At 42.3% G+C, this 26,570-nt stretch overlaps 1 pseudogene; it reads left to right on the forward strand.

Moving 5' to 3' along the window:
- The first annotated feature begins 276 nt into the window (after positions 1–276).
- Positions 277–26,570, forward strand: part of LOC123192001 (acyltransferase-like protein At1g54570, chloroplastic) — a 43,040-nt pseudogene continuing 16,746 nt past the window's right edge.

Consider the following 26,570-nt stretch of genomic DNA (forward strand, 5'->3'; position numbering starts at 1 on the left):
GTCGAGGGCACCGCGCGCGCTTCCTGTCGATCGTCCGGAGCATCCACGACGCGGGCGCTTGGCCCCCAGGGAGGTTTCTGAATTGGAGTTCCGACTTTCGTGGCACAAGATGGTGTCCGGCCGTAGGATATGACGCTATGCGTTTCCCATCCAACTGAGTAAACCATCTATCTCGTCCTTTCCCCTTCCCAAGCTTTGTTCTAGTACTATATATTTACTGACTCTGTTCCTGAAAAACAACCCTATGCTGCTATGCCTAAGTTCAACCTTCTCGCCATGCCCATTGCACCACAGACGATTCTGCGCCCATTTGGCGTTAACCCCGTTAGCCGCTGTCTTGGGCGGCATGCCCGGTTCGGCTTCCGCGCGAGCTCCGCCGAGGCAGTGAACTGGGAGAACAAGCAGGAGAGTAGCAAGGGGAGGAGGAACAAGAAGATATCGGAAGAAACCGGTTTGAAGGCTCTGTATGATGATGGGTTCGGGAGCGTCACCATGAAGGATTACTTAGAGGCGGTGAGGGCCATGCCCAAGGACGACGGCGGGCCACCTCGATGGTTCTGCCATGCCCAAGTCGGCCGTTGGTTGACAAGCCACCTCTGCTGCTGTTCCTGCCAGGTAGGTCCAAACGTTGTCCTTCCTTTGTCAATGATAGTATAGATAAAGGTGGTGCTGTTTCAACTTTCCGATCAAAGAATCATATAATTCTTGAAAATATTATGATTAGGATCCCTAGAAGGTATATTTAACTTGCTTTTCTTCTGCTGGTAGACTAATTTTCTTTAAGTAACTTAATTTACTCTCGACTATTCATGTGTTGACGTTTTCGGCCGTCCAATATATTATGGACCGTGATACCTAGCGATTAGGCGTCGGGTAGTAACATATCCGAACAACTCCATCCCGCACCTAGGGCTCCAAATCATGTGCGTCCCTAACACTCGCTAATCCCGGAAGACTTGTTCTCCACCTAGTCATCCTGCCCTCACCCACGCTTGCTTCCACTGACTTTTTTCTTTCTCCCCAAAAGTGCACATGCCAACATTGAACCGCTGGTGGTTTTTCTCCGCTTTCCTTTCTAGTCACAAAATAATATTTAAAAAGGAATTAACCCAACCAGCTTTACTTGGTGTTTGCTATACATAAACAGGGGTATTTGAACCCTTCTTTCTACCATATTAGCAAAAAAGAAGTTAATTTTTGGATTGGTAACTTTCGCATAAGAAACATGATAACTATGACATGACCATCATGATAACTTCAACATTAGCACCCTCGTAACAAATAGCATGGTAAGGTTGATAACTACATCGTTAAAAAGCTGATAACTAGAGCGTTAGAAGCATGGTAACTTTAGCATGATAAGGTTGATTACTTCAACATTAGTACCCTTGTAACAAATAGCATGGTAAGGTTCATAACTATATCGCTAGAAGGCTGATAACTAGAGTGTGAGATGCATGGTAAGTTTTGCATGGGCACCATGATGACTTTACACTGAAATTGTCAGGATATTCAAGTTTCAAGAACTCACCTCCCCCCCAGTTGCCATGGTGTTTGAGTTTTGCATGGGCAGCATGATGACTTTACACTGATATTGACACAGTAGTTACCAGGGTATATTTCAACAACAAAAATCCCTAGCCAAAGTTACTGTGGTGTTTTATACGTAAGTTATTAGGTCTGGGGTGTATATATTATCATGTTATTTACACGGAAGTTATACCAGGGGTATGTTTTAACATCTTCTTTTTCTCCGGGTCAAAGTTAACATGGTGTTCATATGTAATTTACCATTTCTGTGATACGTAAGTTATCATTCAATTTACAAAGACCTTATCGGGTATGGTTCACCAACTTTTTTCTTGAGTCAAACTTACCGCAATGTTTGTACGTAAGTTATCAGGTATGTGGTGCATATATTACCAGGGATGAAGGGAGCTAGTCCCTATTACTACCTACCTCCTCAACCAGCCTCCTCACCAACATAAATCACCTCAAGTCTATAAGTGGCTAATGATGTGTGGGCGCCCTTCACAACACCATGAGACCATCAACGCACACATATAAAGAGAATCTGATTGCTTAATCAATAACAAAGTACTAACCATGCAATGCAAGGGTTCATCCGAATCCTCAAGAACTAGTACAACTACTCAAACATAATAGAGGAAGAAGGCAAGTTGCAAGCCGACACAGAGCTGGTGGGGGAGAGGAACATGGCGTTGGCGATGGTGATGGTGGCGGCGCCAACAATGGACATGGTGATGGTGGCTACACCGGTGACGAAGACCGCACCGGCCCGAAGGCGAGTGCGAGTGGTTGAACTTGATTATATGCCACTTGTGTGTTTTTAGGGTACTATATGTTGGAAATATGCCCGAGAGGCAATAATAAAATGGTTATTATTATATTTCTTTGTTCATGATAATTGTCTATTGTTCATGCTATAATTGTGTTATCCGGAAATCATAATACATGTGTGAATACATAGACCACAACACGTCCCTAGTGAGCCTCTAGTTGACTAGCTCGTTGATCAAAAGATAGTCACGGTTTCCTGACTATGGACATTGGATGTCATTGATAACGGGATCACATCATTAGGAGAATGATGTGATGGACAAGACCCAATTCTAAGCATAGCTTAAAGATCGTGTAGTTCGTTTGCTAGAGCTTTTCCAAATGTCAAGTATCATTTCCTTAGACCATGAGATTGTGCAACTCCTGGATACCGTAGAAGTGCTTTGGGTGTGCCAAACGTCACAACGTAACTGGGTGACTATAAAGGTACGCTACGGGTATCTCCGAAAGTGTCTGTTGGGTTGGCACGAATCGAGACTGGGATTTGTCACTCCGTATGACGAAGAGGTATCTCTGGGCCCACTCGGTAATGCATCATCATAATGAGCTCAATGTGATCAAATGGTTGATCACGGGATCATGCATTACGGTACGAGTAAAGTGACTTGCCGGTAACGAGATTGAACAAGGTATTGGGATACCGATGATCGAGTCTCGGGCAAGTTGTTGGGGAACGTAGTAATTTCAAAAAATTTCCTACGCACACGCAAGATCATGGTGATGATATAGCAACGAGGGGAGAGTGTTGTCTACGTACCCTCGTAGACCGAAGCGGAAGCGTTGATGCAACGTAGAGGAAGTAGTCGTACGTCCTCCGGTTCAACCGATCCAAGTACCGTTACCCCGGCACCTCCGAGTTCTTGACACACGTACAGCTCGATGACGCACCCTCGATCTCCGATCCAGCAGAGGCGCCGAGGGGGAGTTCCGTCAGCACGACGGCGTGGTGACGATCTTGATGTTCTCCTGTTGCAGGGCTTCGCCTAAGCACCGCTACAATATGACCGAGGTGTAATATCGTGGAGGGGGGCACCGCACACGGCTAAGGTACGATCAATGATCAACTTGTGTGTTCTAGGGTGCCCCCCTACCCCCGTATATAAAGGAGGGAGGGAGGAGGTGGCCGGCCCTAGGGGGGGCGCGCCATCAGGAGGGGGAAACCTACTCCAAATAGGTTTCCCTCTCTTTTCCTTATCTTATTTGGAGGGGGAAGGAAAGAGTACTAGTATTAGGAAGTAGTACTAGTAGTAGTAATAGGAAGAGGGGGAAGGAGAAAGGAAAGGGGGGGCCGGCCCCCCTCCCCAATTCGGATTGGGCTTGGGGGGGCGCGCCCCCTTCCCTTGCTCCTTCTCTCTTCCTCCTACATGGGCCCAATAAGGCCCATATACCTCCCGGGGGGTTCCGGTAACCTCCCGGGGCTCCAAACTTCTCCGGAACCTTTCCGGTGTCCAAATATATCCGTCCAATATATTAATCTTTATGTCTCGACCATTTCGAGACTCCTCGTCATGTCCGTAATCATATCCGGGACTCCGAACAACCTTCGGTACATCAAAATACATAAACTCATAATATAACTGTCATCGAAACCTTAAGCGTGCGGACCCTACGGTTGGAGAACGATGTAGACATGACTGAGACACATCTCTGGTCAATAACCAATAGCGGGACCTGGATGCCCATATTGGTTCCTACATATTCTACGAAGATCTTTATCGGTCAAACCGCATAACAACATACGTTGTTCCCTTTGTCATCGGTATGTTACTTGTCCGAGATTCGATCGTCGGTATCCAATACCTAGTTCAATCTCGTTATCGACAAGTCTCTTTACTCATTCTGTAATACTTCATCTTATAACTAACTCATTAGTTACATGCTTGCAAGGCTTAGGTGATGAGCATTGCCGAGAGGGCCCAGAGATACCTCTCCGACAATCGGAGTGACAAAACCTAATCTCGAATTATGCTAACTCAACATGTACCTTCAGGGACACCTGTAATACTCCTTTATAATCACCCAGTTACGTTGTGACGTTTGGTAGTACCCAAAGTGTTCCTCCGGTAAACGGGAGTTACACAATTCTCATAGTTACAGGAACATGTATAAGTCATGAAGGAAGCAATAGCAGAATACTAAACGATCAAGTGCTAAGCTAACGGGATGGGTCATGTCAATCACCTCATTCTCCTAATGATGTGATCCCATTAATCAAATGACAACACATGTCAATGGTTAGGAAACATAACCATCTTTGATTAATGAGCTAGTCAAGTAGAGGCATACTAGTGACTATATGTTTGTCTATGTATTCACACATGTATCATGTTTCCGGTTAATACAATTCTAGCATGAATAATAAACATTTATCATGATATGAGGAAATAAATAATAACTTTATTATTGCCTCTAGGGCATATTTCCTTCAGTCTCCCACTTGCACTAGAGTCAATAATCTAGATTACATAGTAATGATTCTAACACCCATGGAGTCTTGGTGCTGATCATGTTTTGCTCGTGAGAGAGGCTTAGTCAACGGGTCTGCAACATTCAGATCCGTATGTATCTTGCAAATCTCTATGTCTCCCACTTGGACTTGGTCCCGAATGGAATTGAAGCGTCTCTTGATGTGCTTGGTCCTCTTGTGAAATCTGGATTCCTTTGCCAAGGCAATTGCACCAGTATTGTCACAGAAGATCTTCATTGGTCCCGATGCACTAGGTATGACACCTAGATCGGAAATGAACTCCTTCATCCAGACTCCTTCATTTGCTGCTTCAGAAGCAGCTATGTTCTCCGCTTCACATGTAGATCCCGCCACGACGCTTTGTTTAGAACTGCACCAACTTACAGCTCCACCGTTTAATAAAAACACGTATCCGGTCTGCGATTTAGAATCGTCCGGATCAGTGTCAAAGCTTGCATCGACGTAAGCATTTACGACTAGCTCTTTGTCACCTCCATATACGAGAAACATATCCTTAGTCCTTTTCAGGTATTTCAGGATGTTCTTGACCGCTGTCCAGTGATCCACTCCTGGATTACTTTGGTACCTACCTGCCAAGCTTATTGCTAAGCATACGTCAGGTCTGGTACACAGCATTGCATACATGATAGAGCCTATGGCTGAAGCATAGGGAACATCTTTCATTTTCTCTCTATCTTCTGCTGTGGTCGGGCATTGAATTTGACTCAACTTCACACCTTGTAGCACAGGCAAGAATCCTTTCTTTGCCTGATCCATTTTGAACTTTTTCAAAATTTTGTCAAGGTATGTACTTTGTGAAAGTCCTATTAAGCATCTTGATCTATCTCTATAGATCTTGATGCCCAATATGTAAGCAGCTTCACCGAGGTCTTTCATAGAAAAACTTTTATTCAAGTATCCCTTTATGCTATCCAGAAATTCTATATCATTTCCAATTAATAATATGTCATCAACATATAAAACTAGAAATGCTACAGAGCTCCCACTCACTTTCTTGTAAATACAGGCTTCTCCAAAAGTCTGTATAAAGCCATATGCTTTGATCACATTATCAAAACGTTTATTCCAACTCCGAGATGCTTGCACCAGTCCATAAATGGAACGTTGGAGCTTGCACACTTTGTCAGCACCTTTTGGATCAACAAAACCTTCAGGTTGCATCATATACAACTCTTCTTCTAGAAATCCATTCAAGAATGCAGTCTTGACATCCATTTGCCAAATTTCATAATCATGAAATGCAGTAATAGCCAACATGATTCGGACAGACTTAAGCATCGCTACGGGTGAGAAAGTCTCATCGTAGTCAACCCCTTGAACTTGTCGAAAACCTTTTGCAACAAGTCGAGCTTTGTAGACAGTAACATTACCATCAGCGTCAGTCTTCTTCTTAAAGATCCATTTATTCTCAATGGCTTGCCGATCATCAGGCAAGTCAACCAAAGTCCATACTTTGTTTTCATACATGGATCCTATCTCAGATTTCATGGCCTCTAGCCATTTTGCGGAATCTGGGCTCATCATCGCTTCCTCATAGTTCGTAGGTTCATCATGGTCTAGTAACATGACTTCCAGAATAGGATTTCCGTACCACTCTGGTGCGGATCTTACTCTGGTAGACCTACGAGGTTCAGTAGAAACTTGATCTGAAGTTTCATGATCAATATCATTAGCTACCTCACTAATTGGTGTAGTTGTCACAGGAACCGGTTCTTGTGATGAACTACTTTCCAATAAGGGAGTAGATACAGTTATCTCATCAAGTTCTACTTTCCTCCCACTCACTTCTTTCGAGAGAAACTCCTTCTCTAGAAAGGATCCGATTTTAGCAACGAAAATCTTGCCTTCAGATCTGTGATAGAAGGTGTACCCAATTGTCTCCTTTGGGTATCCTATGAAGACACATTTCTCCGATTTGGGTTCGAGCTTATCTGGTTGAAGTTTCTTCACATAAGCATCGCAGCCCCAAACTTTGAGAAACGACAACTTTGGTTTCTTGCCAAACCACAGTTCATAAGGTGTCGTCTCAATGGATTTTGATGGTGCCCTATTTAACGTGAATGCGGCCGTCTCTAAAGCATAACCCCAAAACGATAGCGGTAAATCGGTAAGAGACATCATAGATCGCACCATATCAAGTAAAGTACGATTACGACGTTCGGACACACCATTTCGCTATGGTGTTCCAGGTGGCGTGAGTTGCGAAACTATTCCACATTGTTTCAAATGTAAACCAAACTCGTAACTCAAATATTCTCCTCCACGATCAGATCGTAGAAACTTTATTTTCTTGTTACGATGATTTTCTACTTCACTCTGAAATTCTTTGAACTTTTCAAATGTTTCAGACTTGTGCTTCATCAAGTAGATATACCCATATCTGCTCAAATCATCTGTGAAGGTGAGGAAATAACGATATCCGCCACGAGCTTCAACATTCATCGGACCACATACATCTGTATGTATGATTTCCAACAAATCTGTTGCTCTCTCCATAGATCCGGAGAACGGTGTTTTGGTCATCTTGCCCATGAGGCACGGTTCGCAAGTACCAAGTGATTCATAATCAAGTGATTCCAGAAGTCCATCGGTATGGAGTTTCTTCATGCGTTTTACACCGATATGACCTAAACGGCGGTGCCACAAATATGTTGCACTATCATTATCAACTCTGCATCTTTTGGCTTCAACATTATGAATATGTGTATCACTACTATCGAGATTTAATAAAAATAGACCACTCTTCAAGGGTGCATGACCATAAAAGATATTACTCATATAAATAGAACAACCATTATTCTCTGATTTAAATGAATAACCGTCTCGCATCAAACAAGATCCAGATATAATGTTCATGCTCAACGCAGGCACCAAATAACAATTATTCAGGTCTAAAACTAATCCCGATGGTAGATGTAGAGGTAGCATGCCGACCGCGATCACATCGACTTTGGAACCATTTCCCACGCGCATCGTCACCTCGTCCTTAGCTAATCTTCGCTTAATCCGTAGTCCCTGTTTCGAGTTGCAAATGTTAGCAACAGAACCAGTATCAAATACCCAGGTGCTACTGCGAGCATTATTAAGGTACACATCAATAACATGTATATCACATATACCTTTGTTCACTTTGCCATCCTTCTTATCCGCCAAATTCTTGGGGCAGTTCCGCTTCCAGTGTCCAGTCTGCTTGCAGTAGAAGCACTCAGTTTCAGGCTTAGGTCCAGACTTGGGTTTCTTCACTTGAGCAGCAACTTGTTTGCCGTTCCTTTTGAAGTTCCCCTTCTTCTTCCCTTTGCCCCTTTTCTTGAAACCAGTGGTCTTGTTGACCATCAACACTTGATGCTCCTTTTTGATTTCTACCTCCGCGGCTTTCAGCATCGCAAAGAGCTCAGGAATAGTCTTGTTCATCCCTTGCATATTATAGTTCATCACAAAGCTCTTGTAGCTTGGTAGCAGTGATTGGAGAATTCTGTCAATGACGCTATCATCCGGAAGATTAACTCCCAGTGGAATCAAGTGATTATTATACCCAGACATTTTGAGTATATGCTCACTGACATAACTGTTCTCCTCCATCTTGCAGCTGTAGAACTTATTGGAGACTTCATATCTCTCAATCCGGGCATTTGCTTGAAATATTAACTTCAACTCCTGGAACATCTCATATGCCCCATGACGTTCAAAACGTCGTAGAAGACCCGGTTCTAAGCCGTAAAGCATGGCACACTGAACTATAGAGTAGTCATCAGCTTTGCTCTGCCAGACGTTCTTAACGTCGTCAGTTGCATCAGCAGCAGGCCTGGCACCCAGCGGTGCTTCCAGGACGTAACTCTTCTGTGCAGCAATGAGGATAATCCTCAGGTTACGGACCCAGTCCGTGTAATTGCTACCATCATCTTTCAACTTTGCTTTCTCAAGGAACGCATTAAAATTCAACGGAACAACAGCACGAGCCATCTATCTACAAACACACATAGACAAGCAAAATACTATCAGGTACTAAGTTCATGATAAATTTAAGTTCAATTAATCATATTACTAAAGAACTCCCACTTAGACAGACATCTCTCTAGTCATCTAAGTGATTACGTGATCCAAATCAACTAAACCATGTCCGATCATCACGTTTGATGGAGTAGTTTCAATGGTGAACATCTCTATGTTGATCATATCTACTATATGATTCACGCTCGACCTTTCGGTCCCCGTGTTCCGAGGCCATATCTGTATATGCTAGGCTCGTCAAGTATAACCTGAGTATTCCGCGTGTGCAACTGTTTTGCACCCATTGTATTTGAACGTAGAGCCTATCACACCCGATCATCATATGGTGTCTCAGCACGAAGAACTTTCGCAATGGTGCATACTCAGGGAGAACACTTCTTGATAATTAGTGAGAGATCATCTTAAAATGCTACCGTCAATCAAAGCAAGATAAGATGCATAAAGGATAAACATCACATGCAATCAATATAAGTGATATGATATGGCCATCATCATCTTGTGCTTGTGATCTCCATCTTCGAAGCACCGTCGTGATCACCATCGTCACCGGCGCGACACCTTGATCTCCATCGTAGCATCATTGTCGTTACGCCATCTATTGCTTCTACGACTATCGCTACCGCTTAGTGATAAAGTAAAACAATTACAGGGCATTTGCATTTCATACAATAAAGCAACAACCATATGGCTCCTGCCAGTTGCCGATAACTTCGGTTACAAAACATGATCATCTCATACAATAAAATATAGCATCATGTCTTGGCCATATCACATCACAACATGCCCTGCAAAAACAAGTTAGACGTCCTCTACTTTGTTGTTGCAAATTTTACGTGGCTGCTACGGGCTTAAGCAAGAACCAATCTCACCTACGCATCAAAACCACAACGACAGTTTGTCAAATAGACTCCGTTTTAACCTTCACAAGGACCGGGCGTAGCCACACTCGGTTCAACTAAAGTGAGAGAGACAGACACCCGCCAGCCACCTTTAAGCACGAGTGCTCGTAACGGTGAAACCAGTCTCGCGTAAGCGTACGCGTAATGTCGGTCCGGGCCGCTTCATCTCACAATACCGCTGAACTAAAGTATGACATGCTGGTAGGCAGTATGACTTATATGTCGGTCCAGCCACCTTTCACACTCTTCCTAGTAGGTTTTGCGGGTATAACCATGGTAGTGAAAGTATGTTCTTTAAATATGTTGATCTTCGCCGAACTGACATAAACATTGCGACCATATACTCTCTCGAGTAGTCAAGTACCCAGATATCTTTGAGCTTCTCGTAGTATCTGTTCTTTACTTTACCGATGAAGGCCTCCATCATCACCCGAGTTCTCGTAATCACTATCATTGTCTTTGGCCTCCGTATAGACTGTGTATACATTAATATCATATCATTGATAAGTCATGACATAGGGGCCATGTGCCATGAAGAATATTGTCTTTGCTTTGTCATCACCCTCGGGAATGGGTTATACAAAATGTGATCTTTGAACTAACATGCTAAGGAGGATTTGTGTTGTCCCGCAATTTGGTCCTCATTCTTTAGTTTCCCAAGGTCCTCATACTTTTCTCTTATTGTGTTGACGCATTTCTCCAACCAAGCATCGGCCACTTTTAGGTGTTGCTATGCTATTGTGTGCGCTCTGTACAAGTCCTCGCATTGGTTTGGTTCATCAATGCCCTCATGAAAATCCTTCTTCCCAACCTAGTGACATACTCCTTCGATCCTGCCAACGTGCTTCTTATAACAGGCAGGCCAATAGATTTTTTCACATCCATGTAACACATCCAAAATGTGAGGCACTCCTATGGAGGAAATCCCTGGACGGTGTTTCCATCAGTACGAGCCCTATTACGAATGTATGCCTTGACAAACTCATTCATCCTTTTGAGTGGGAATATGTTGTGCCAGTATATCAGTCCCAGGTCTATGATCGATCTCTGGGACAACATGGACCAATAGATGTATGATAATGTCAAAGAATGCAGGTGGGAAGTAGATCTCAAGCTCACACATTATGACAACCATCTCTTCCCGTATCCTTGCAAGACGTTTCAAACTGATCGTACTTTGATAGATAACATGTGATAATGAAAAGATTACAATAGTCAATAAGTGTTTCACGAATGAGATTGTCCTTTATCCCTCTAAGTGCAACTTGAAGTATCTTTGTCATCATCACGTGACAGTCATGAGACTTCATCTCAGACACCCTTCATTTCTTCACATTTGGATATCCTTGTATGCTCCCAGAGTACTTGAGACTAACTTTGATACTTGTGAGGCACTTGGAAACATGATCAAGGTCCTTTGGCGCTAGAGTGATGAAAGCAAAGGGACATTCATTCTTGAATTTTTAACATTCTTGTGCATAAGTGTATCCTCCTGATCTGCCTCTAGCTCGTTCATTATATTAAAGTATTTTAAGTGTTGTCTTGCATATGAAAGACAAGAAAACTCTTAGAAACATTCTTTGTGATATGCGTGATATCAAGACAATGATGCGTATTGAGGACTGGATAGTAAGGCAACCCCCAAAAACAGACTGCATTTTCCATACTTTTAAAAATGTTTCATGGGCTTCCGCTTCTTCCCGGGCTTAGGGCACTCTTTTAGAACGTTCAACATCCAAAGTGTTTCTTCCCTATTCCTCTTAACTAGATTTACTTAGGTTTTAGTTGTATCGCCGAACAGATATGGATGACTTCTCTACTTGTCATTCTTTTTAAGCCACCTTCGATGCCCCATGAACAAGGTTTTATGAGAGACATCATTCCCTAACCGTAGAAAATGTGTATTATGTATACACTTGACCCATGCTTGGTGTCTATGGCACACCTTGCCAGAGATATATCTGTAACTGAGATAATCATGCACATCAAGGTCAATACAATTCTCATAAGGAAATGATGTCCTTCGTTGGCATCCCAAGTATTCACCCCTTCATCAGCCCATAATATGCCTAGCTCCTCCTTCAATATCTGGAGATACAGGTTAATGTCCGTCCCTGGTTCTGTCGGCCCTTGAATTAGCATAACCATGTGTACATACTATCGCTTCATGCAGAGCTAAGGTGAGAGATTGTAGAACCATACAAACATGTGCCAGCTGCTATGTGTGTTGCACTGGTTGCCCAAAGGATTCAGTCCGCCCATACTCGCACCCAAACTGATGTGCCTTGCTTCTTCTCTAAAAGTAGGGTATTCCCAGTCAAGTACTTCCACCGTGAACCGTCTAAATGGGTGTCCTAACATGCCATCATCTTTAACCAGCTTTTTCCTTTTTTGTGCCAATACACGAGCCTTATTTCTTTCTTGTTTGTGCATAGACATTTCAATCGGGGAGTGAGCGGAAAGTATGATACAACATTCTGAGGATTTTTATTTCCCCGCTTCTACCGAGGTTCCTCGCACTCTAGACATTATATTAGTGCACATTGACACACATGTAGTATTTTATGTGGGACAAATAAATAGGGAACATGACCTTTTTGGCCTCATTGATACTACTAGGCAACACGTTCCCCTCAAGAAAAACTTAGTGTAGAAACTCCAATGTGTCATCGAGGCTTGCATCCGAACTTTTGTGTTTGTCCTTGATTTCTAGGATTTTTAGTGTGAAGTTGAGGCGTGTGTGCTCAATATCACAATCGGGATACAATGAAGTTTTTGATACTTCCCCGAATTTCCAACTTGGCAGCCTCTTTAAGAGTCACTCTTCATTACTTGTCTTCTTCACAAGAAACTCTCTGCACCATTGTGGCCAATGTGTCATGGGACCTCTTCATCATTTCTATCGCATGAGCCAGATCTAGAGAGAGAGAGAGAGTTAATTTAATGCATGGGAGAGGGTGGAGGAGAGAGAGTAGCTAGCTAGAGAGCTTAATTAATTGTCTATATCTAGGGCCAATTAGTTAGATCTTCAAACGTGCAATAATGTGTGGGAGATTTGGAGAAAGAATAAGGTGGGAGTTGGAAGAAAGAAGGGAGGGAGAGAGAGGCTTACATGTGTAAATTGATTTTACCTCATTTATTCATCATACCTATTAGTGGCGCCTGTAGCAAACAACACACCACTAATTAGCCAATTACTACTGACGAGGAATCATGTGGGCACACCAATATTCAGTGGGTCCTAGAAACTCACCTAGCAACGGTTATTAATGGCGCTCAGAGAAACAGCACACACCGCTATAGAGCTAAGCACTAGCGACGTCCATAAATAAAGTCAAACTACTAGTGAGTGGTGCCTACATGCGGGCCAGGCAGAAATCATTAGTGGTGTGTGTCCTAATTTGCACGTTGCTACTAATTTATGTCGGGCCAGCTTTTGGGTGGAACTTACTAGTAGCGTGCACTACGGCCGGCACACCATTGATGAGTAATTATTAGTGCCATTCATCTTTCACCTGCACACCATTAATATTTTTTTCACTTACCAATGGGATGCTGCTTTAGTGGCGCACCACTAATATGGTAATTCTATAAGGGGTTCCTCCACTGGCGTGGCATTGACTATAGTAGATGTGTTTGGTTCCTTGAAGTGGGGTGTGTGAATTATAGTAGGCGACAATGTTAGTCTTCTTCGAAGTCATCGGATGAAGTTGACAATGCTAGAATCTAGTTGACATGGGGAAGAACCCCTACCGAAGTGCGAGTAAGCCTTGGTTTGGTCACTTGTGGCGATCCAGTCCGTCGCCCCTATATGCATCCCTATGTGCAAAGGTTCTCTCTCACCTACAGTACACCATGCACCAAAATTCCCTACCGACGTGTGTTGGGAAAAAGTCACTATTGCCGACCCACAGTCTGCTATTAAAATTTCTAATAGACTGTGAGTCGGGAAACCTATGTATAGCGACCCGCTGTTGGTCGGGAATGCTATAGCTTATATCGTCCAATAGTCGGTCGGGAAATCTGTTATGACCAATGGACCATCGGTCAGTAAATATCCCCGACCAATAGTCAGACGCTACATGGGCCTCATGCGTGAATAGCCAAATTTTAGCACCAATAGCCGGCCCAACCCGCGAAGTTTTTTGCTCCAAATCACAGGCACGCCACTGCCCCATGCTCATTTTGTTCCCCACGCACCAAACCCTAGCTCCTTTCATTCCCCACACACGCCGCCGGCCCAGAGATGCGACCTCACCCTTCCCTCCCATGGCGCCACTGCTCCCAACCCATAGCCGCCTCCCTCTCCCCTCCCTCCCTCTCTACTCCCTTCCATGGTACCAGATCTGAAGGGGGCAAGGTCTCTTCGCTCCCGGTGGTCCAGAGTGAGGTAGGCGGCCTCCGCTCCTTCCTCTTCTGGTGACAGGTGCCTCCATCTCTCCGACCAGCCTTTTGTGACCAAGAGGTAGCCATCTATGGCGGCAACACAATTGGTAAGGTCTCTTTCCAACTTGTGTTGTCTCCCTCCACTCCCCCCCTCCAGGCAATAGTGTGCAGATTTGAAACTCTAGTGTGCAGATTTATACTTTTCTAAAAAGTATTTTCATGAATTGGTTATATTCCTTCAGTTGTTCATCCCACCCCCTCTACATATCCAACCCACTCTTATGTAGTTTATTATTATATGGGAGGAAGGGGTATGGGACTGTTAGTTAATTACAATTGCATCTCTATGTTTTCAGCAAGAAAGAGAATGACATAGTTAAACATTCAGATTTAAGCAATAGATGAATGAAACATTTGTTCTGAAGTCTAATAACGAGATAAAATAGAAGTTCTTTTAATTTACTGAAACTAACTTTTACTTGAGTGATGTGCTAAGGTCAACCTCTATACATGCACATCCCTAAACTGAAAATACACTCAGGGACCAATTTCTGATAGAACAAAATAGATATGATGCTTGATTTGTGAGTGAGTACCTTATTGCACAATAACTCTGAATAAAATGCCTGGTTAGAAATAAACTGAACTAAACTATTGACATCAGAGAACATACAATTATGAGTTTAATTTCTCAGTTACAGCAATAGTTGTACTGTATTTGTAATTATACATTTTTACCATGCCAATAAATATTTGGTTTGGAGCCCTTGATCATGACAACTACAAATCAGCAAACGCATTACATATGTTCAGGAAAGCCTTTCAATATCTTTTCCATCGTTGTCAAAAAATAAACACCTCAAGTAGTATGTTTGAGCATCCATTCCTAATGGCGCATACTTTATGTGGTGAATTACTTGGTATACATGTCTTGCTTACAAATCTTAACTAAAGATCCATTTGTAATGTGTAATTTTGTAGCTAAAATTGTCTAATTCTAAAACCTTGCAACTGCTACATATGCATGAACATTGTTATTTAGAGTATTAGTTGCACTTTAGTACAAAAAATTTAGGTTTCAGGAAAAAAATTAAAACCCTTAGAATTGAGAAATACCTTCAGGTTGCACAAAAAGTCCAAGTGATCATACTAATTGTTCAGAATTTCAGTTGATCATTGTAAAATTCTCACAAATATAAGAGTATATTTAATCCTTGTGCTCTGAGAACAAGAACTTCAGCTTATTTAACCCTGGTATGAATAAATAGCTCCAAAATCATAGTTAGCCTTTTCTTTTTCTTTATATGTTCAGGGCACTTGTGCACAAGGATTCCTGCTTCCGCGTACTCGTCATCACCACATGGCTGCCGTTTTCCCATGCTGATGTGGGCTTGTGCCGGCGCCACCATCACACATGTGCCAACAGCGGCGCTTTTTGTTCATACGCAAGCGGCCGGTGATGCCACCTCTCAGCTCTCTCTCATGGCTCCACCGCCCCAACCCAGACCAGCTAGATCTATGTGGGACAACGTCCCTTCGCTCTCAGTGGTCAGGTCCAAGGCACCGAACCTCTGCTTCCTCTACTTCCGGTGATTAGGGGCTTGGTGGTAGGTGCCCCCATCTCTCCCCACTTTAGGAGAATAGGACCTAGCCATCCATGGCAGAAACAACATCATAAGTTCTCTGTGTATGTGTGTGTGTGTGTGCTCAGATTCCAACTCCCACTGGTGGACCTGATTTTTTTACTTGGTTGTAAGGTTAATCTCTTCCAAAAAGAAATTGTGCTGCTTTGGTTCATGGAAGCAGAAGTCCTTGAACTAGTAAAGTTCAAACCCTAACATTCTATCACTATTATTGTTTGCATTCTAAGGTTGTTAGCAGATTGAAATTGAAAATTATTTTTTTGCAGGGGAAATGAATCTTTTAGTAAGTTTGGGCAAAAAAGCCACTGGAAGATGTCCGAAGTCATACGCATGCATCCCATCGACTTGATGCCACTACAACACACTCTTCAAAGAACCTCTGTAAGTATTTATGTGAGATAGCAAGCAATGTTGGATGCCCTCACTGATTACTTCTGACAGTCATATAGGACTATGTGCTTGTCCAGTAAACACAGCTCCAGTTTTCTACTCCCTCCGTTCCTAAATATTTGTCTTTTTGGACATTTCAAATGACTACTACATACGAATGTATGTAGACATATTTTAGAGTATAGATTCACTCATTTTGCTCCGTATGTAGTCACTTGTTGAAATGCCTAGAAAGACAAGTATTTAGGAACAGAGGGAGTATTAATTATTTGGTACAAACGGAATACATGTATCACTTTTCTAAATGCTTCCTTTGAAAAATATCATGTTGTAACATTATATTCTATTTAGCTCCAAGAAGTAATACTTGGTTTCAACATTAAAAGACCACTTGAATTCTTCTAGTGGGCGTCTGAACAAATGTGGCATCTTTGTCATCCCGTCAGTAAGGTAATTTCGGTCACTTATCTGAACAAAAGGGGCTCTGATCTCTTAATGAAATTGGGGGTCCATTGGGGATCCTTTTATTGGAAAAGATAATCTATTCACATGGGGGCTGGGTTCTTGTTGATGAACTGAAACATACTACTCTTAAATTAGAGAACAGGAAACTACATGCTTAGTTGATACTGGACCTTTATGTTGTTCTTTTTCCATATGGTGAAAAAGAGAGTTCATATTTTTCATATGGCCATGTTATTCTATAGAACAAAAATAGGGATATGTTGACATTCGACTTTTATGTTGTCATTCTTCCATGACGGTTTGCCTGCTGTTAATATCCTGTTCTCCAACTGACACATTCTTGCAAGACATCAGAATTGATGAAATAATTTTGAGCACTTACTTTGTAGAATTTTATGTTTATAAGAAGAGTTACTGGTTACAAATATTAAACAGACAAATCTCTTTTTCATCAAGCTTCTTTAGATCCCACTAAGACAAATTAGAAGTGTGCTGCTGCTAGTGTGTATACTGGAACATAATGCATGGTTGACATGAATGCTATTGAAAATTTTGAGTTGTTATGGTGTTCCAAATAACTTAAAGTTGTTAAAATTAACTGAACCATAATACTCTCAAATTAAAGAGGAAGAAATTGGGAGCTATTGTGTATACTATATTGGAACATAATGCATGGTTAACATAAATGCTATTGCAACTATTTGTGAATTTTCAGCACTAAACTGTATTTGGCTGAGTATATCAATATTCAAACTTGGTTGTGTTGCTTTCACTATTTTTTGAGCCTTTAATGGTTCTATTGGTAAGCAGATATTAATACAATTTATCTCGAGGAGAAACTGAAAGAATTCCAGATCTTGACGAATATATATCTTGGTCTGTGAGGATCTAAAGAAACCTTTTATCCTTTACAGGTAGTGGAGCAATATTTATTATATATGGTTGAGGGTGTCAATAAATGTTGGGAGTTGGGACAAGGAATCTCATGACTGCAATATATGGCTACCACATTTGACCAGGCGCATTTATCTTGAGCATAGCTAGACGGAAATATATCTTTCCTGGGCTGGCATGTGAAGGTAACTTGACCCGTCCTGTTTATTTTGTGAAATTAAGTCAAAATAAGGGATGTATTCACCAACTAGTCAATCTCCTTTCAGGAAGAATAGTACAAATAAATCTATGCTTAGCACACATCTGCTATGGAAAGCAGTCTTATTAGTAAGATCTACAAATTTGTATAATAAGTCTGCACAAGTGTAGTCCTTGAAAATCAAATTAAGTAGCTAGATAAGCATTGCTCATTAGTTTTCAGATGCCAAAAAGTGAAAATGACCTCAATGTGATGCTGAAATACTACAAATGCAGAAGAATGAATGATTTATATAATACATAATTAATAATTGTATGAACACAAATAGATGCTTCAAACACTTATGCCAGCTGAAGATCATGCGTACTCCAGTTTTTTTGCCTATGCCAATAGAGTAATTTATCTTTTTTTAATGAGAAGAAACAAATGCCTTTGCTGACCTATCAACTCCTTATGGAGATGGTGGGCCGGCTAGGGTGATCTCAGCCGAGGATCAACGTTAGTGTTAACACATGGCTATTAAATTCTCTGTATTATTATTTATATTTTTGAGAATGTGATTATCCTTTATGTTGGAATTTTGGTATTGTAGTCTAGTTTCCAATAGTGTATTATAATTGAGAATTGTTTAACTTTTGTAGGGAGCAAACAAAAGGACTACACTCACACGGAACCATGAAGCCAACGATCCACGTCAACTACTCCTAGATGTTTTAGATTTCATTTTGTACAACTGATGTCTCATACTTGCATCTTTTACCTGTCATTTGTGAACCTGATGTACGGTGTCTCGGTGGTTATGTTTAGAACAAACTGAAGTGTATGTATGTGACAACTAATTGATGGAATAAAAAAATGTTTGGTGCACCTGATGTATGGTGTCTGGGTGATTATACTTACAACACATGAACTATATGTAGGTGACAATCAGTACCATATGTTAATTATGGCTAAGAAAAATGTTGATGAACTATTGGTCGGCAAAGAAAAACCCTGTCTAATTGTTGGTCGGCAAAACAAACTCGTCTGACAGTCGGTTGGGAAAGGCTAATGCGGGCCCAACAAAATGTTGGTTGGGAAAGAATACCCCGTCCAATAGTTGGTCGGGAAAGGCCCATGGTTTCCCCAACGGACTGTCGGTCGGGAAAGGCCCATGATAGGCCCAACAGACTGTTGGTCGGGAAAGCTACTCCATAGCCGTCAAACAGTCGATCGGGAAAGATATGTTGGTCGGGAAAGGGCTTTCCCGTCTGGACTTTCCCCAACAGACGTTGTCGGTCGGCAATAGTCTTTCCCGTCCAACTGTCTGTTGGCAAAACTTGTATTCCCATCCAACCTGTCTGTTGGGGATGTAGTGTTGTGGTGTAGTGATATTGGTATGCTCATGATTCCCCACTTTCTCTTGCACTTCCTTGTTAGTGGTAGAGCCGATTTTGGATGACTCCTAGACGGGGCATGTGATACTCTATGGGTGAAATTGTATTTACTTCACATAGGGTCATTTGTGCATCCCACGAGAACTAGCTTTGTCTTGTGTCGTAACCATTTGTATGCTTTGTGTAATTAGTTTGATCAATGGAATATTTTTTTTACAAATTTAAAATTTGATATAATAACGTTCAATTATTTTCTTCTTTTTTTATCGGCAGGGTATTTGAGGTGGGCTGCTTACACATACCAATAAACGATCGTACACCATTTGGAGGTACAGATAGATTGGCTATGTTTCAGAGAATAAAATGTTTGTTAGCATTCCAAGTCACCAGAGATGTACTACATAGTTTTAACCAAATAAATATAGAGAGATCCATAAATTATAAACTTGAACTCCTCCACCTCCTTATTCTTGATGATCTAGTAGAACGTCAGACTTTTTATTCTAGAATCAAAGATACCTCATATTTATCTTGCATTAAATCCTAAGAAAGTTAATTAATATCATAGAACATGTTTTGTATCCATAATTATAACCCCCCCCCCCCCATTTCAAAATAATTCCCGAGTTAGGTTCGCCTCAAGTCAAACTTTGTGATGTTTGACCAAGTTTATAGAAAAAATATCAACATTCACAATTCCAAATGGATATTATTAGATCCACCAAGGAATATGTTTGCATATTTTTATTTATTTGGTATTGTATATGTTGATATTTTTAATATAAATGTGGCCAAAACTTACAAAGTTTGACTTAAAACAAAACTAATATGGGAAGTATTTCGAAATGGGGGGAGTATAAACATATGATTTCTTAGAAGTCAAAACCTCTAAACCATTCATACAGCCCTCAAATTATAAACATGCCCATTTTTTGTTCTAGAAGCGTTCATACACATTGCCTCATATTTATTTGCATTAATTTCTAAGGAAATTGTGCTCAGAGTACATCTATTGTATCCATTATCTTATAAAGCATATTATTTGCCAATCTAACTAATTAGTTTAATTACACATGGTCAAATTAATCTAGACCCTTGCTAATTTACATTGGATAATACACTGATTCCCATAATAGATCCTCTAAAATCTTGCTATTACCTCACTAATTGTGACTTACTTAGGCTACTCGACAATATATTTTTCATTGTAGTTTTTTCTGTGCACACAGAGAATACAATGATTTGGTTGGATTTTCTTCATATATATTTGTGAGATTAGATATTCCATGTTTACCTGTGAGTTTTATGAAGACCTAAATACTAGATATTTCAAACCATGAGTGGAGTCGCATGTTTTCCATTTCCATGATTCTGATGAATTTATTTGAATGATGGCAGTAAGCGTGTAGTGTTTTCTATGACTTCATAGTACATAATTAACTGTTTTGTTGGAGCTAGAAAATTCGGTGCCGGGAAAATAGTATATTTTCTATTAAACAGGATAACCTCGGGTCTCGGCATCGATTAATGCACATAACCATGGAAAATAGTCTATTGAATAAATATGTGGTGTACAATGTGCAAATATTTGCTTGTGCATGGGTCCTAGTGTAATCAAACATTGTTACTTCTATATTATGGCCTTTGAACACTAGTAACAGGAACCACCTTCATAGGATTCAGTGATTCCTACTAAATTTAAATGCATACAGGGCTAATACAAATAGTGGAAGAATATCACTAGTAGAAAACGGGCCTATTGTCCCGGTTCGTAAGGGCCTTTTGTCCCGGTTCCTGAACCGGGACTAAAGGGTCGGTACTAATGCCATGTCCCTTTAGTCCCGGTTCAATCCAGAACCAAGACAGATGGGCCTCCACGTGGCCTGTGCGCGGAGCCCAGGCAGGAGGGCCTTTGGTCCCGGTTGGTGGCATCAACCGGGACCAATAGGCATCCACGCGTCAGCATTTCTGTGGCTGGGGTTTTTGTTTTTTTTGAAGGGGGGGGCTTTGGGGGTTTTGGGGGGTTAATTTAGGTGTTTCATATATTGTGTTATCTAGCTATAATTAATAGAGAGAAGTGTCCTCTCTTATGTCCGTGCTTGGTCGATGCTACATACTATACATACGTATAGAGAGTACTAGACACGCTAGCTAGCTAGTAAGCAAACGAAGGAAACAGAAGATCGTCATGAACATATATGCATACAGAGAGAAGTGATATCGACCACCTCTCCTTCTCCGAGAGATTGGTCGAACAACAAGTTCTCGTATATCTATCCGACACTACAGCTACATATATACAATAATTATCTCTTACAAATATAATCATACGGACGCATGGTCCACATAGTATTCTCCGTCTTCAGCGATCACATGGTCAAGAAAGAATGCCGCCAATTCCTCTTGAATTGCTCACATGCGAGCTGGTGCTAGGAGTTCATCCCTCTTCCGAAACATCTAATTTGAAGAAGGGGGTCAATATATATATATATATATATATATATATATATATATATGAATGAATGAATGAAACTCAACACAAACGATGGTAATAAAATAAAATTGTGAATGTTGTTATTTATGCACTTCATATTGTTCGACAGAGTAGCCCCGCTCACAGGTCGTGTGGCGGATGGACTCGCAAACGTAGTATCCACAGAAATCGTTCCCTTATTCCTGCCACAACAACTTTACAAGAAACAGAGGTCAATCAAACTGATAAGCAAGAATGCCAAATGGTATTGATGAAACTAGCGCTTGAATCACTAGGAGATGCGCGGAACATGCTACTATAGTACTTACTTTCGAGTGTCTAAATTGCAGCTTCTTCGGCAGTCCCGGAGCTTTTTTGGTGAATTTTCTCCAAACCCTGCCAGACAAAGAAAACAATTACTTGATACATCAGGAAATGAACAAAGTTGCTGATATGGTGGATAATGATCGATTTAACTTACTTCTCGAGCATTTGAGTCATGTCCGCATATTTCTGGGGATCTTTTCGTCTCGAGTCTAAGACGGTTACTAGTCCCTGCTCAAGCTTAATCTCTAGGAGAATATAGTGGAAACTGCACACGCATGCATAACTCATCAATTACATTACTATAACCTTGACTAATATATAAGGGAAACCGAATATGCACAAGACAGTAACACTCACTTGAAGTTGTAAGAAAAGAGTATTATATCTTTGTTTTCATTTATTACCAACGATCGTAGCAAGTTGGCCTCGGTATCTGCGGCATGAAATTTAACCTGAGTTGCATCTATGAGATTTGTGTTAATGAACCCAATATCACCAATTTGTCTTTTCTTCATTCCGACGATCTTCAATCTACATAATATAGTGAGGATAATTATAAATACATGCAATGAAAGAGCTGAGCTATATAGAGAGACTTAATGACAGAAGTAGTACTAACAGACAGTAGCAGGTGACCGTTGCTTTATCGAGGGCCAATTGATTGAAAAACTAAAAGAACTCCTCAAATGGAACATGCAACAGTTCAATTCCAACGAGGTCATGCTCCTTTTTAACTCTCACATACAAAGTACTCCTCCCCCCAGACTCTCTGCAGATTTTCAAGTACCAATCATGCAATCTTCGCATCATCGTTGATAGAGATCTTTCATCTTTGACGAGAGGCTTCCCGTACTCGTATCTTTGTATCTGCACCTCCATGAGATCATAATGTACATCGTCGAGCAGGTAATCTCCAAGATTGCTATAACCGGGCACCATCCTCGGACCATTAGCGATGATGTCGCTAGGCACCTTGAGCGGGGGGCACGATTGCTTCGCTATTCGCCGAGCTGGGCAATTTATTTCCCAGCTCGTCGTTCTTTCAGCCTTTGATCACTGATGGTACTTCCCGGCCACTCCGCTTCGGCAAATGCCTTTCCAATAATGCGTTCATAGTTGCCTTTCGGCGGAGACTTGGGTGCTTTTGTCAGGGCAGCCAGAGTGCGCTTCGCTTTCACCGGATCTACCTTCTCCTCCGGAGGTGGATGTTTATTTGCTTTCACCCCTTCAAAGAAGTTCCTCACTTCTTTTCGCGCGATCTCAGCGTTCTCCTCCGGGGTCCTCTCGTATGGTAACTTCTCTGAAGTCTTCAGAGAAGGATCGAATCTGTATGTCCTCCCGCCTTTGGCTGTACTGCTAGACGCCGGCAGAGTAGACGGAGCAGTTGTCTTCTTTACTTGCTTACGAGGCGGAGGAGAAGGACTACGACGCGCCGGAGTAGCCAGAGCGGCGGCGGGTCTCTTCCGCCCTTGCTGATGAGGCGGAGAAGGATGAGGCTGGCTGCTCGGGCGCACCGGCGCAAGCGGAGAAGGAGGCGGAGTGCCGCCATGCGCCGGAGAAGGAGCCGGCCGAGTGCCCGGATCGTCACTCGTCGGAGGAGGAGGCGGTGGAGGAGGAGGAGTGCCCTGACCCGTCGGAGGAGGAGGAGGCGGAGGCGCCAGTTCGGAAGGTTGATGAGCTCCTTCCACCATAGGCATGGAGTCTTCAGAGCAGAACCCAGCCGAGTCTCCCCTTCACCGGTAGGGTGGTCAAACTGGAGGTCCTCAAATCCCTCCATTATTTCATCGACCATCACTCTAGCATATCCTTCTGGAATCGGCCGACAGTGAAAAGTTGTGCCGGGTTCAGTAGGAAAAATAGAGCCAACAGCCGCCTTGACCTTCATATTAATCCATTGCGTCATAAGGTGGCAATTTCGAGACTCCGTGATAGCATCCACGGGATAGCTGACAGGAGCCGTCAAGACATGCTCCGGCTAAAGCAGCTCGGTGGAAGACACGCTGCTTCTCCGCTGAGATGGCGGGGTAGCTTCGGGGGAAGCTTCGACAGTTCGTTTGCTGTGATTTGCTTCTCGTTCCTCTATCGCTTGTACCCTAGCGTGCAGCGCCTGCAGTTGGGTCTACTCCACTTACTTCCTCCTCTCGTGGCATTTGTAACCGCCTCCGTCCGGAAACCCAGCCTTCCACGGAATGGAGCCTGGCGTGCCTCGTGTCCGTCCAGATTGCTCAGGCTTCCCGTGGTCCATTGTGAGCTCGTCGTTCTCTCTGTCTAGAACGAACGTCCCTTGCTGCGCTGCTTCGATATAGTGCTTAAGCCTCTTGACTGGTATTTCCATTTGCTCATCCATCCAAATGCACTTCCCTAATACAGGGTCCAAGGTTCCGCCAGCCCCGAAGAACCAAGTCCGGCAACGGACTGGCTAGTTAATTGTCTCTGGTTCGATCCCTTTATCAACCAGATCATTCTCAGTCTTGGCCCACTTAGGCCGGGCTGCGAGGTAGCCACGTGACCCCGTGCGATGGTGATGCTTCTTCTTCGCAACATTTTGCTTGTTTGTCGCCGACATCTTCTTACTCTTTTCCGATGTCTTGTGCGCCACAAATGCGGGTCAGTGATCTCTGATCTTCTCATATCTGCCCTTGAATTCTGGTGTCTCTTTATTTTCGACAAACTTATTCAGCTCTTTCTTCCACCTCCTGAATAGTTCTGCCATCCTCTTAAGAGCAAAAGACTTGATTAATTGCTCTTTAACTGGCTTCTCCGGATCATCCTCTGGCGGTAGGGTGAAATTTGACTTCAGCTCAGTCCAAAGATCATTTTTCTGCATATCATTGACATAAGACACCTCAGGGTCTTCTGTAGCCGGCTTTAACCATTGTTGGATGCTGATCGGGATCTTGTCCCTAACCAGAACCCCGCACTGAGCAACAAATGCATTCTTTGTCCGGATGGGTTCAACCGGTTGGCCGTCGGGCGCGATTGCTATGATCTCAAACCTTTCGTCTGAGCTCAACTTTCTCTTCGGGCCTCGTCTCTTTACCGAAGTTGTGCTCGATCCGGAGGGCTAGAAAAAAGAACAAAGACTTAATTAATATGTGTATATACCAAAACAATGAATGCATCAATTAGCTAGTCAGCACAAGCTTAACTAATATATATACCTGGCCGGACTCGGTTCAGTCACCGGAGACATCATCACGGTCTCCTTCTTGCACCGGCATTGGGTCACCGGAGCCGTCCTCACAGTCTCCTTCTTGCACCGGCATTAGGTCACCTGAGGTATCATAACCATAGCCACCTGCTTCCAGACCATCGATGTCGTTGAGAAACAACGAGCAGACGGCATAACTTCCTCGTGCGATTATGTCCCCCAACAACTCTTCTTGTACTTCGTCTCGGGCGGTGTCCATATATAGTTTCTACAAATATTTACAACATGGCAATTATTATTCAAACATGACAGATGGATATATTAGTGGCAAATGTAGAACTAATATTAATTAGTGGCCCGATGCTGCTTCTCTAGGGTTTGGGGTGGCCTCGACGCTGCTTCTCTAGGGTTTGGGGTGGCCTCGACAACGCTTCAATGATAAAAAAAGAAGAGGAAGAAGAAGAAAAAGAGGACCTCTATTCTTTCTTCTCCTCTTTTTTTTTCTTCTTCCTCTTTTTTTTATCGGGAACGGGGGTCGTCGAGGGTCACCGAGCGGTAGAGGAAACTCTATATAGCAAGTATCGTGGGTGTGAGATACATGTGGCCGTCGGTGTCGGACACTACATCCACGTCCCACAAGTGACGTGGGCATCGAAGCCCGCGTCACTTGTGGGACATGGATGTAGTGTCCGACACCGACGGCCACATGTATCTCACACCGACGATACTTGCTATTTAGGGTATATCGACCCCCCTCGTGTTGAAGTTATCGGGCGGTGGTATATATATTGACCCCCCTCGTGTTGAAGTTATCGGGAGGGGGTATATCGACCCCCCCTCGTGTTAAAGTTATCGGGAGGGGGTATATCGACCCCCCCCCTCATGTTGAAGTTATCGGGAGGGGTATATCGACGACGACAGACCTGATAAAACATAAGAATACGAAGAAGAAATAAAAAGAGGAGAAGAACAAAGGAATAGAGGAGAAGATCGAAGAAAAAAAAGAAGAAAAAAAAGAGGAGAAGAAGAAAGGAATAGAGCAGAAGAAGAACTTTTTTTCTTCTTCTCCTCTATTCCTTTCTTCTTCTCCTCTTCCTTTTCTTCCTCTCCTCTTCTTCTCCTCTTCCTTTTCTTCCTCTCCTCTTCTTCTCCTTTTTCCTCTTCTTATTTTCCTTTTTCCTCTCCTAAATATATAAAACTTTTCTATAAATGAAACTAACCTAAAATGTACTAAATCAGAGAACATATATAGATAATCCTTTTCTAAATATTTAAATATAACTTTTGCATATATGAACATATATACACAGAGAACATACAAACATATACATTTTTATAAAAAAACAAAATACAAAATACAAACATATATATGAAAAAAATCTGAAAAGAAGCAATATACACAATATATATACTGACATATATAAATAATATACAAAAAGAAGCAATATACACAATATACACAAGCATATAATATATGAAAAAACAGGGAGGGGCGCCGGCCGGACCAACG

Source organism: Triticum aestivum, chromosome 2A, assembly GCF_018294505.1.
Source record: "Triticum aestivum cultivar Chinese Spring chromosome 2A, IWGSC CS RefSeq v2.1, whole genome shotgun sequence".
Classification (NCBI taxonomy): Eukaryota; Viridiplantae; Streptophyta; class Magnoliopsida; order Poales; family Poaceae; genus Triticum; species Triticum aestivum.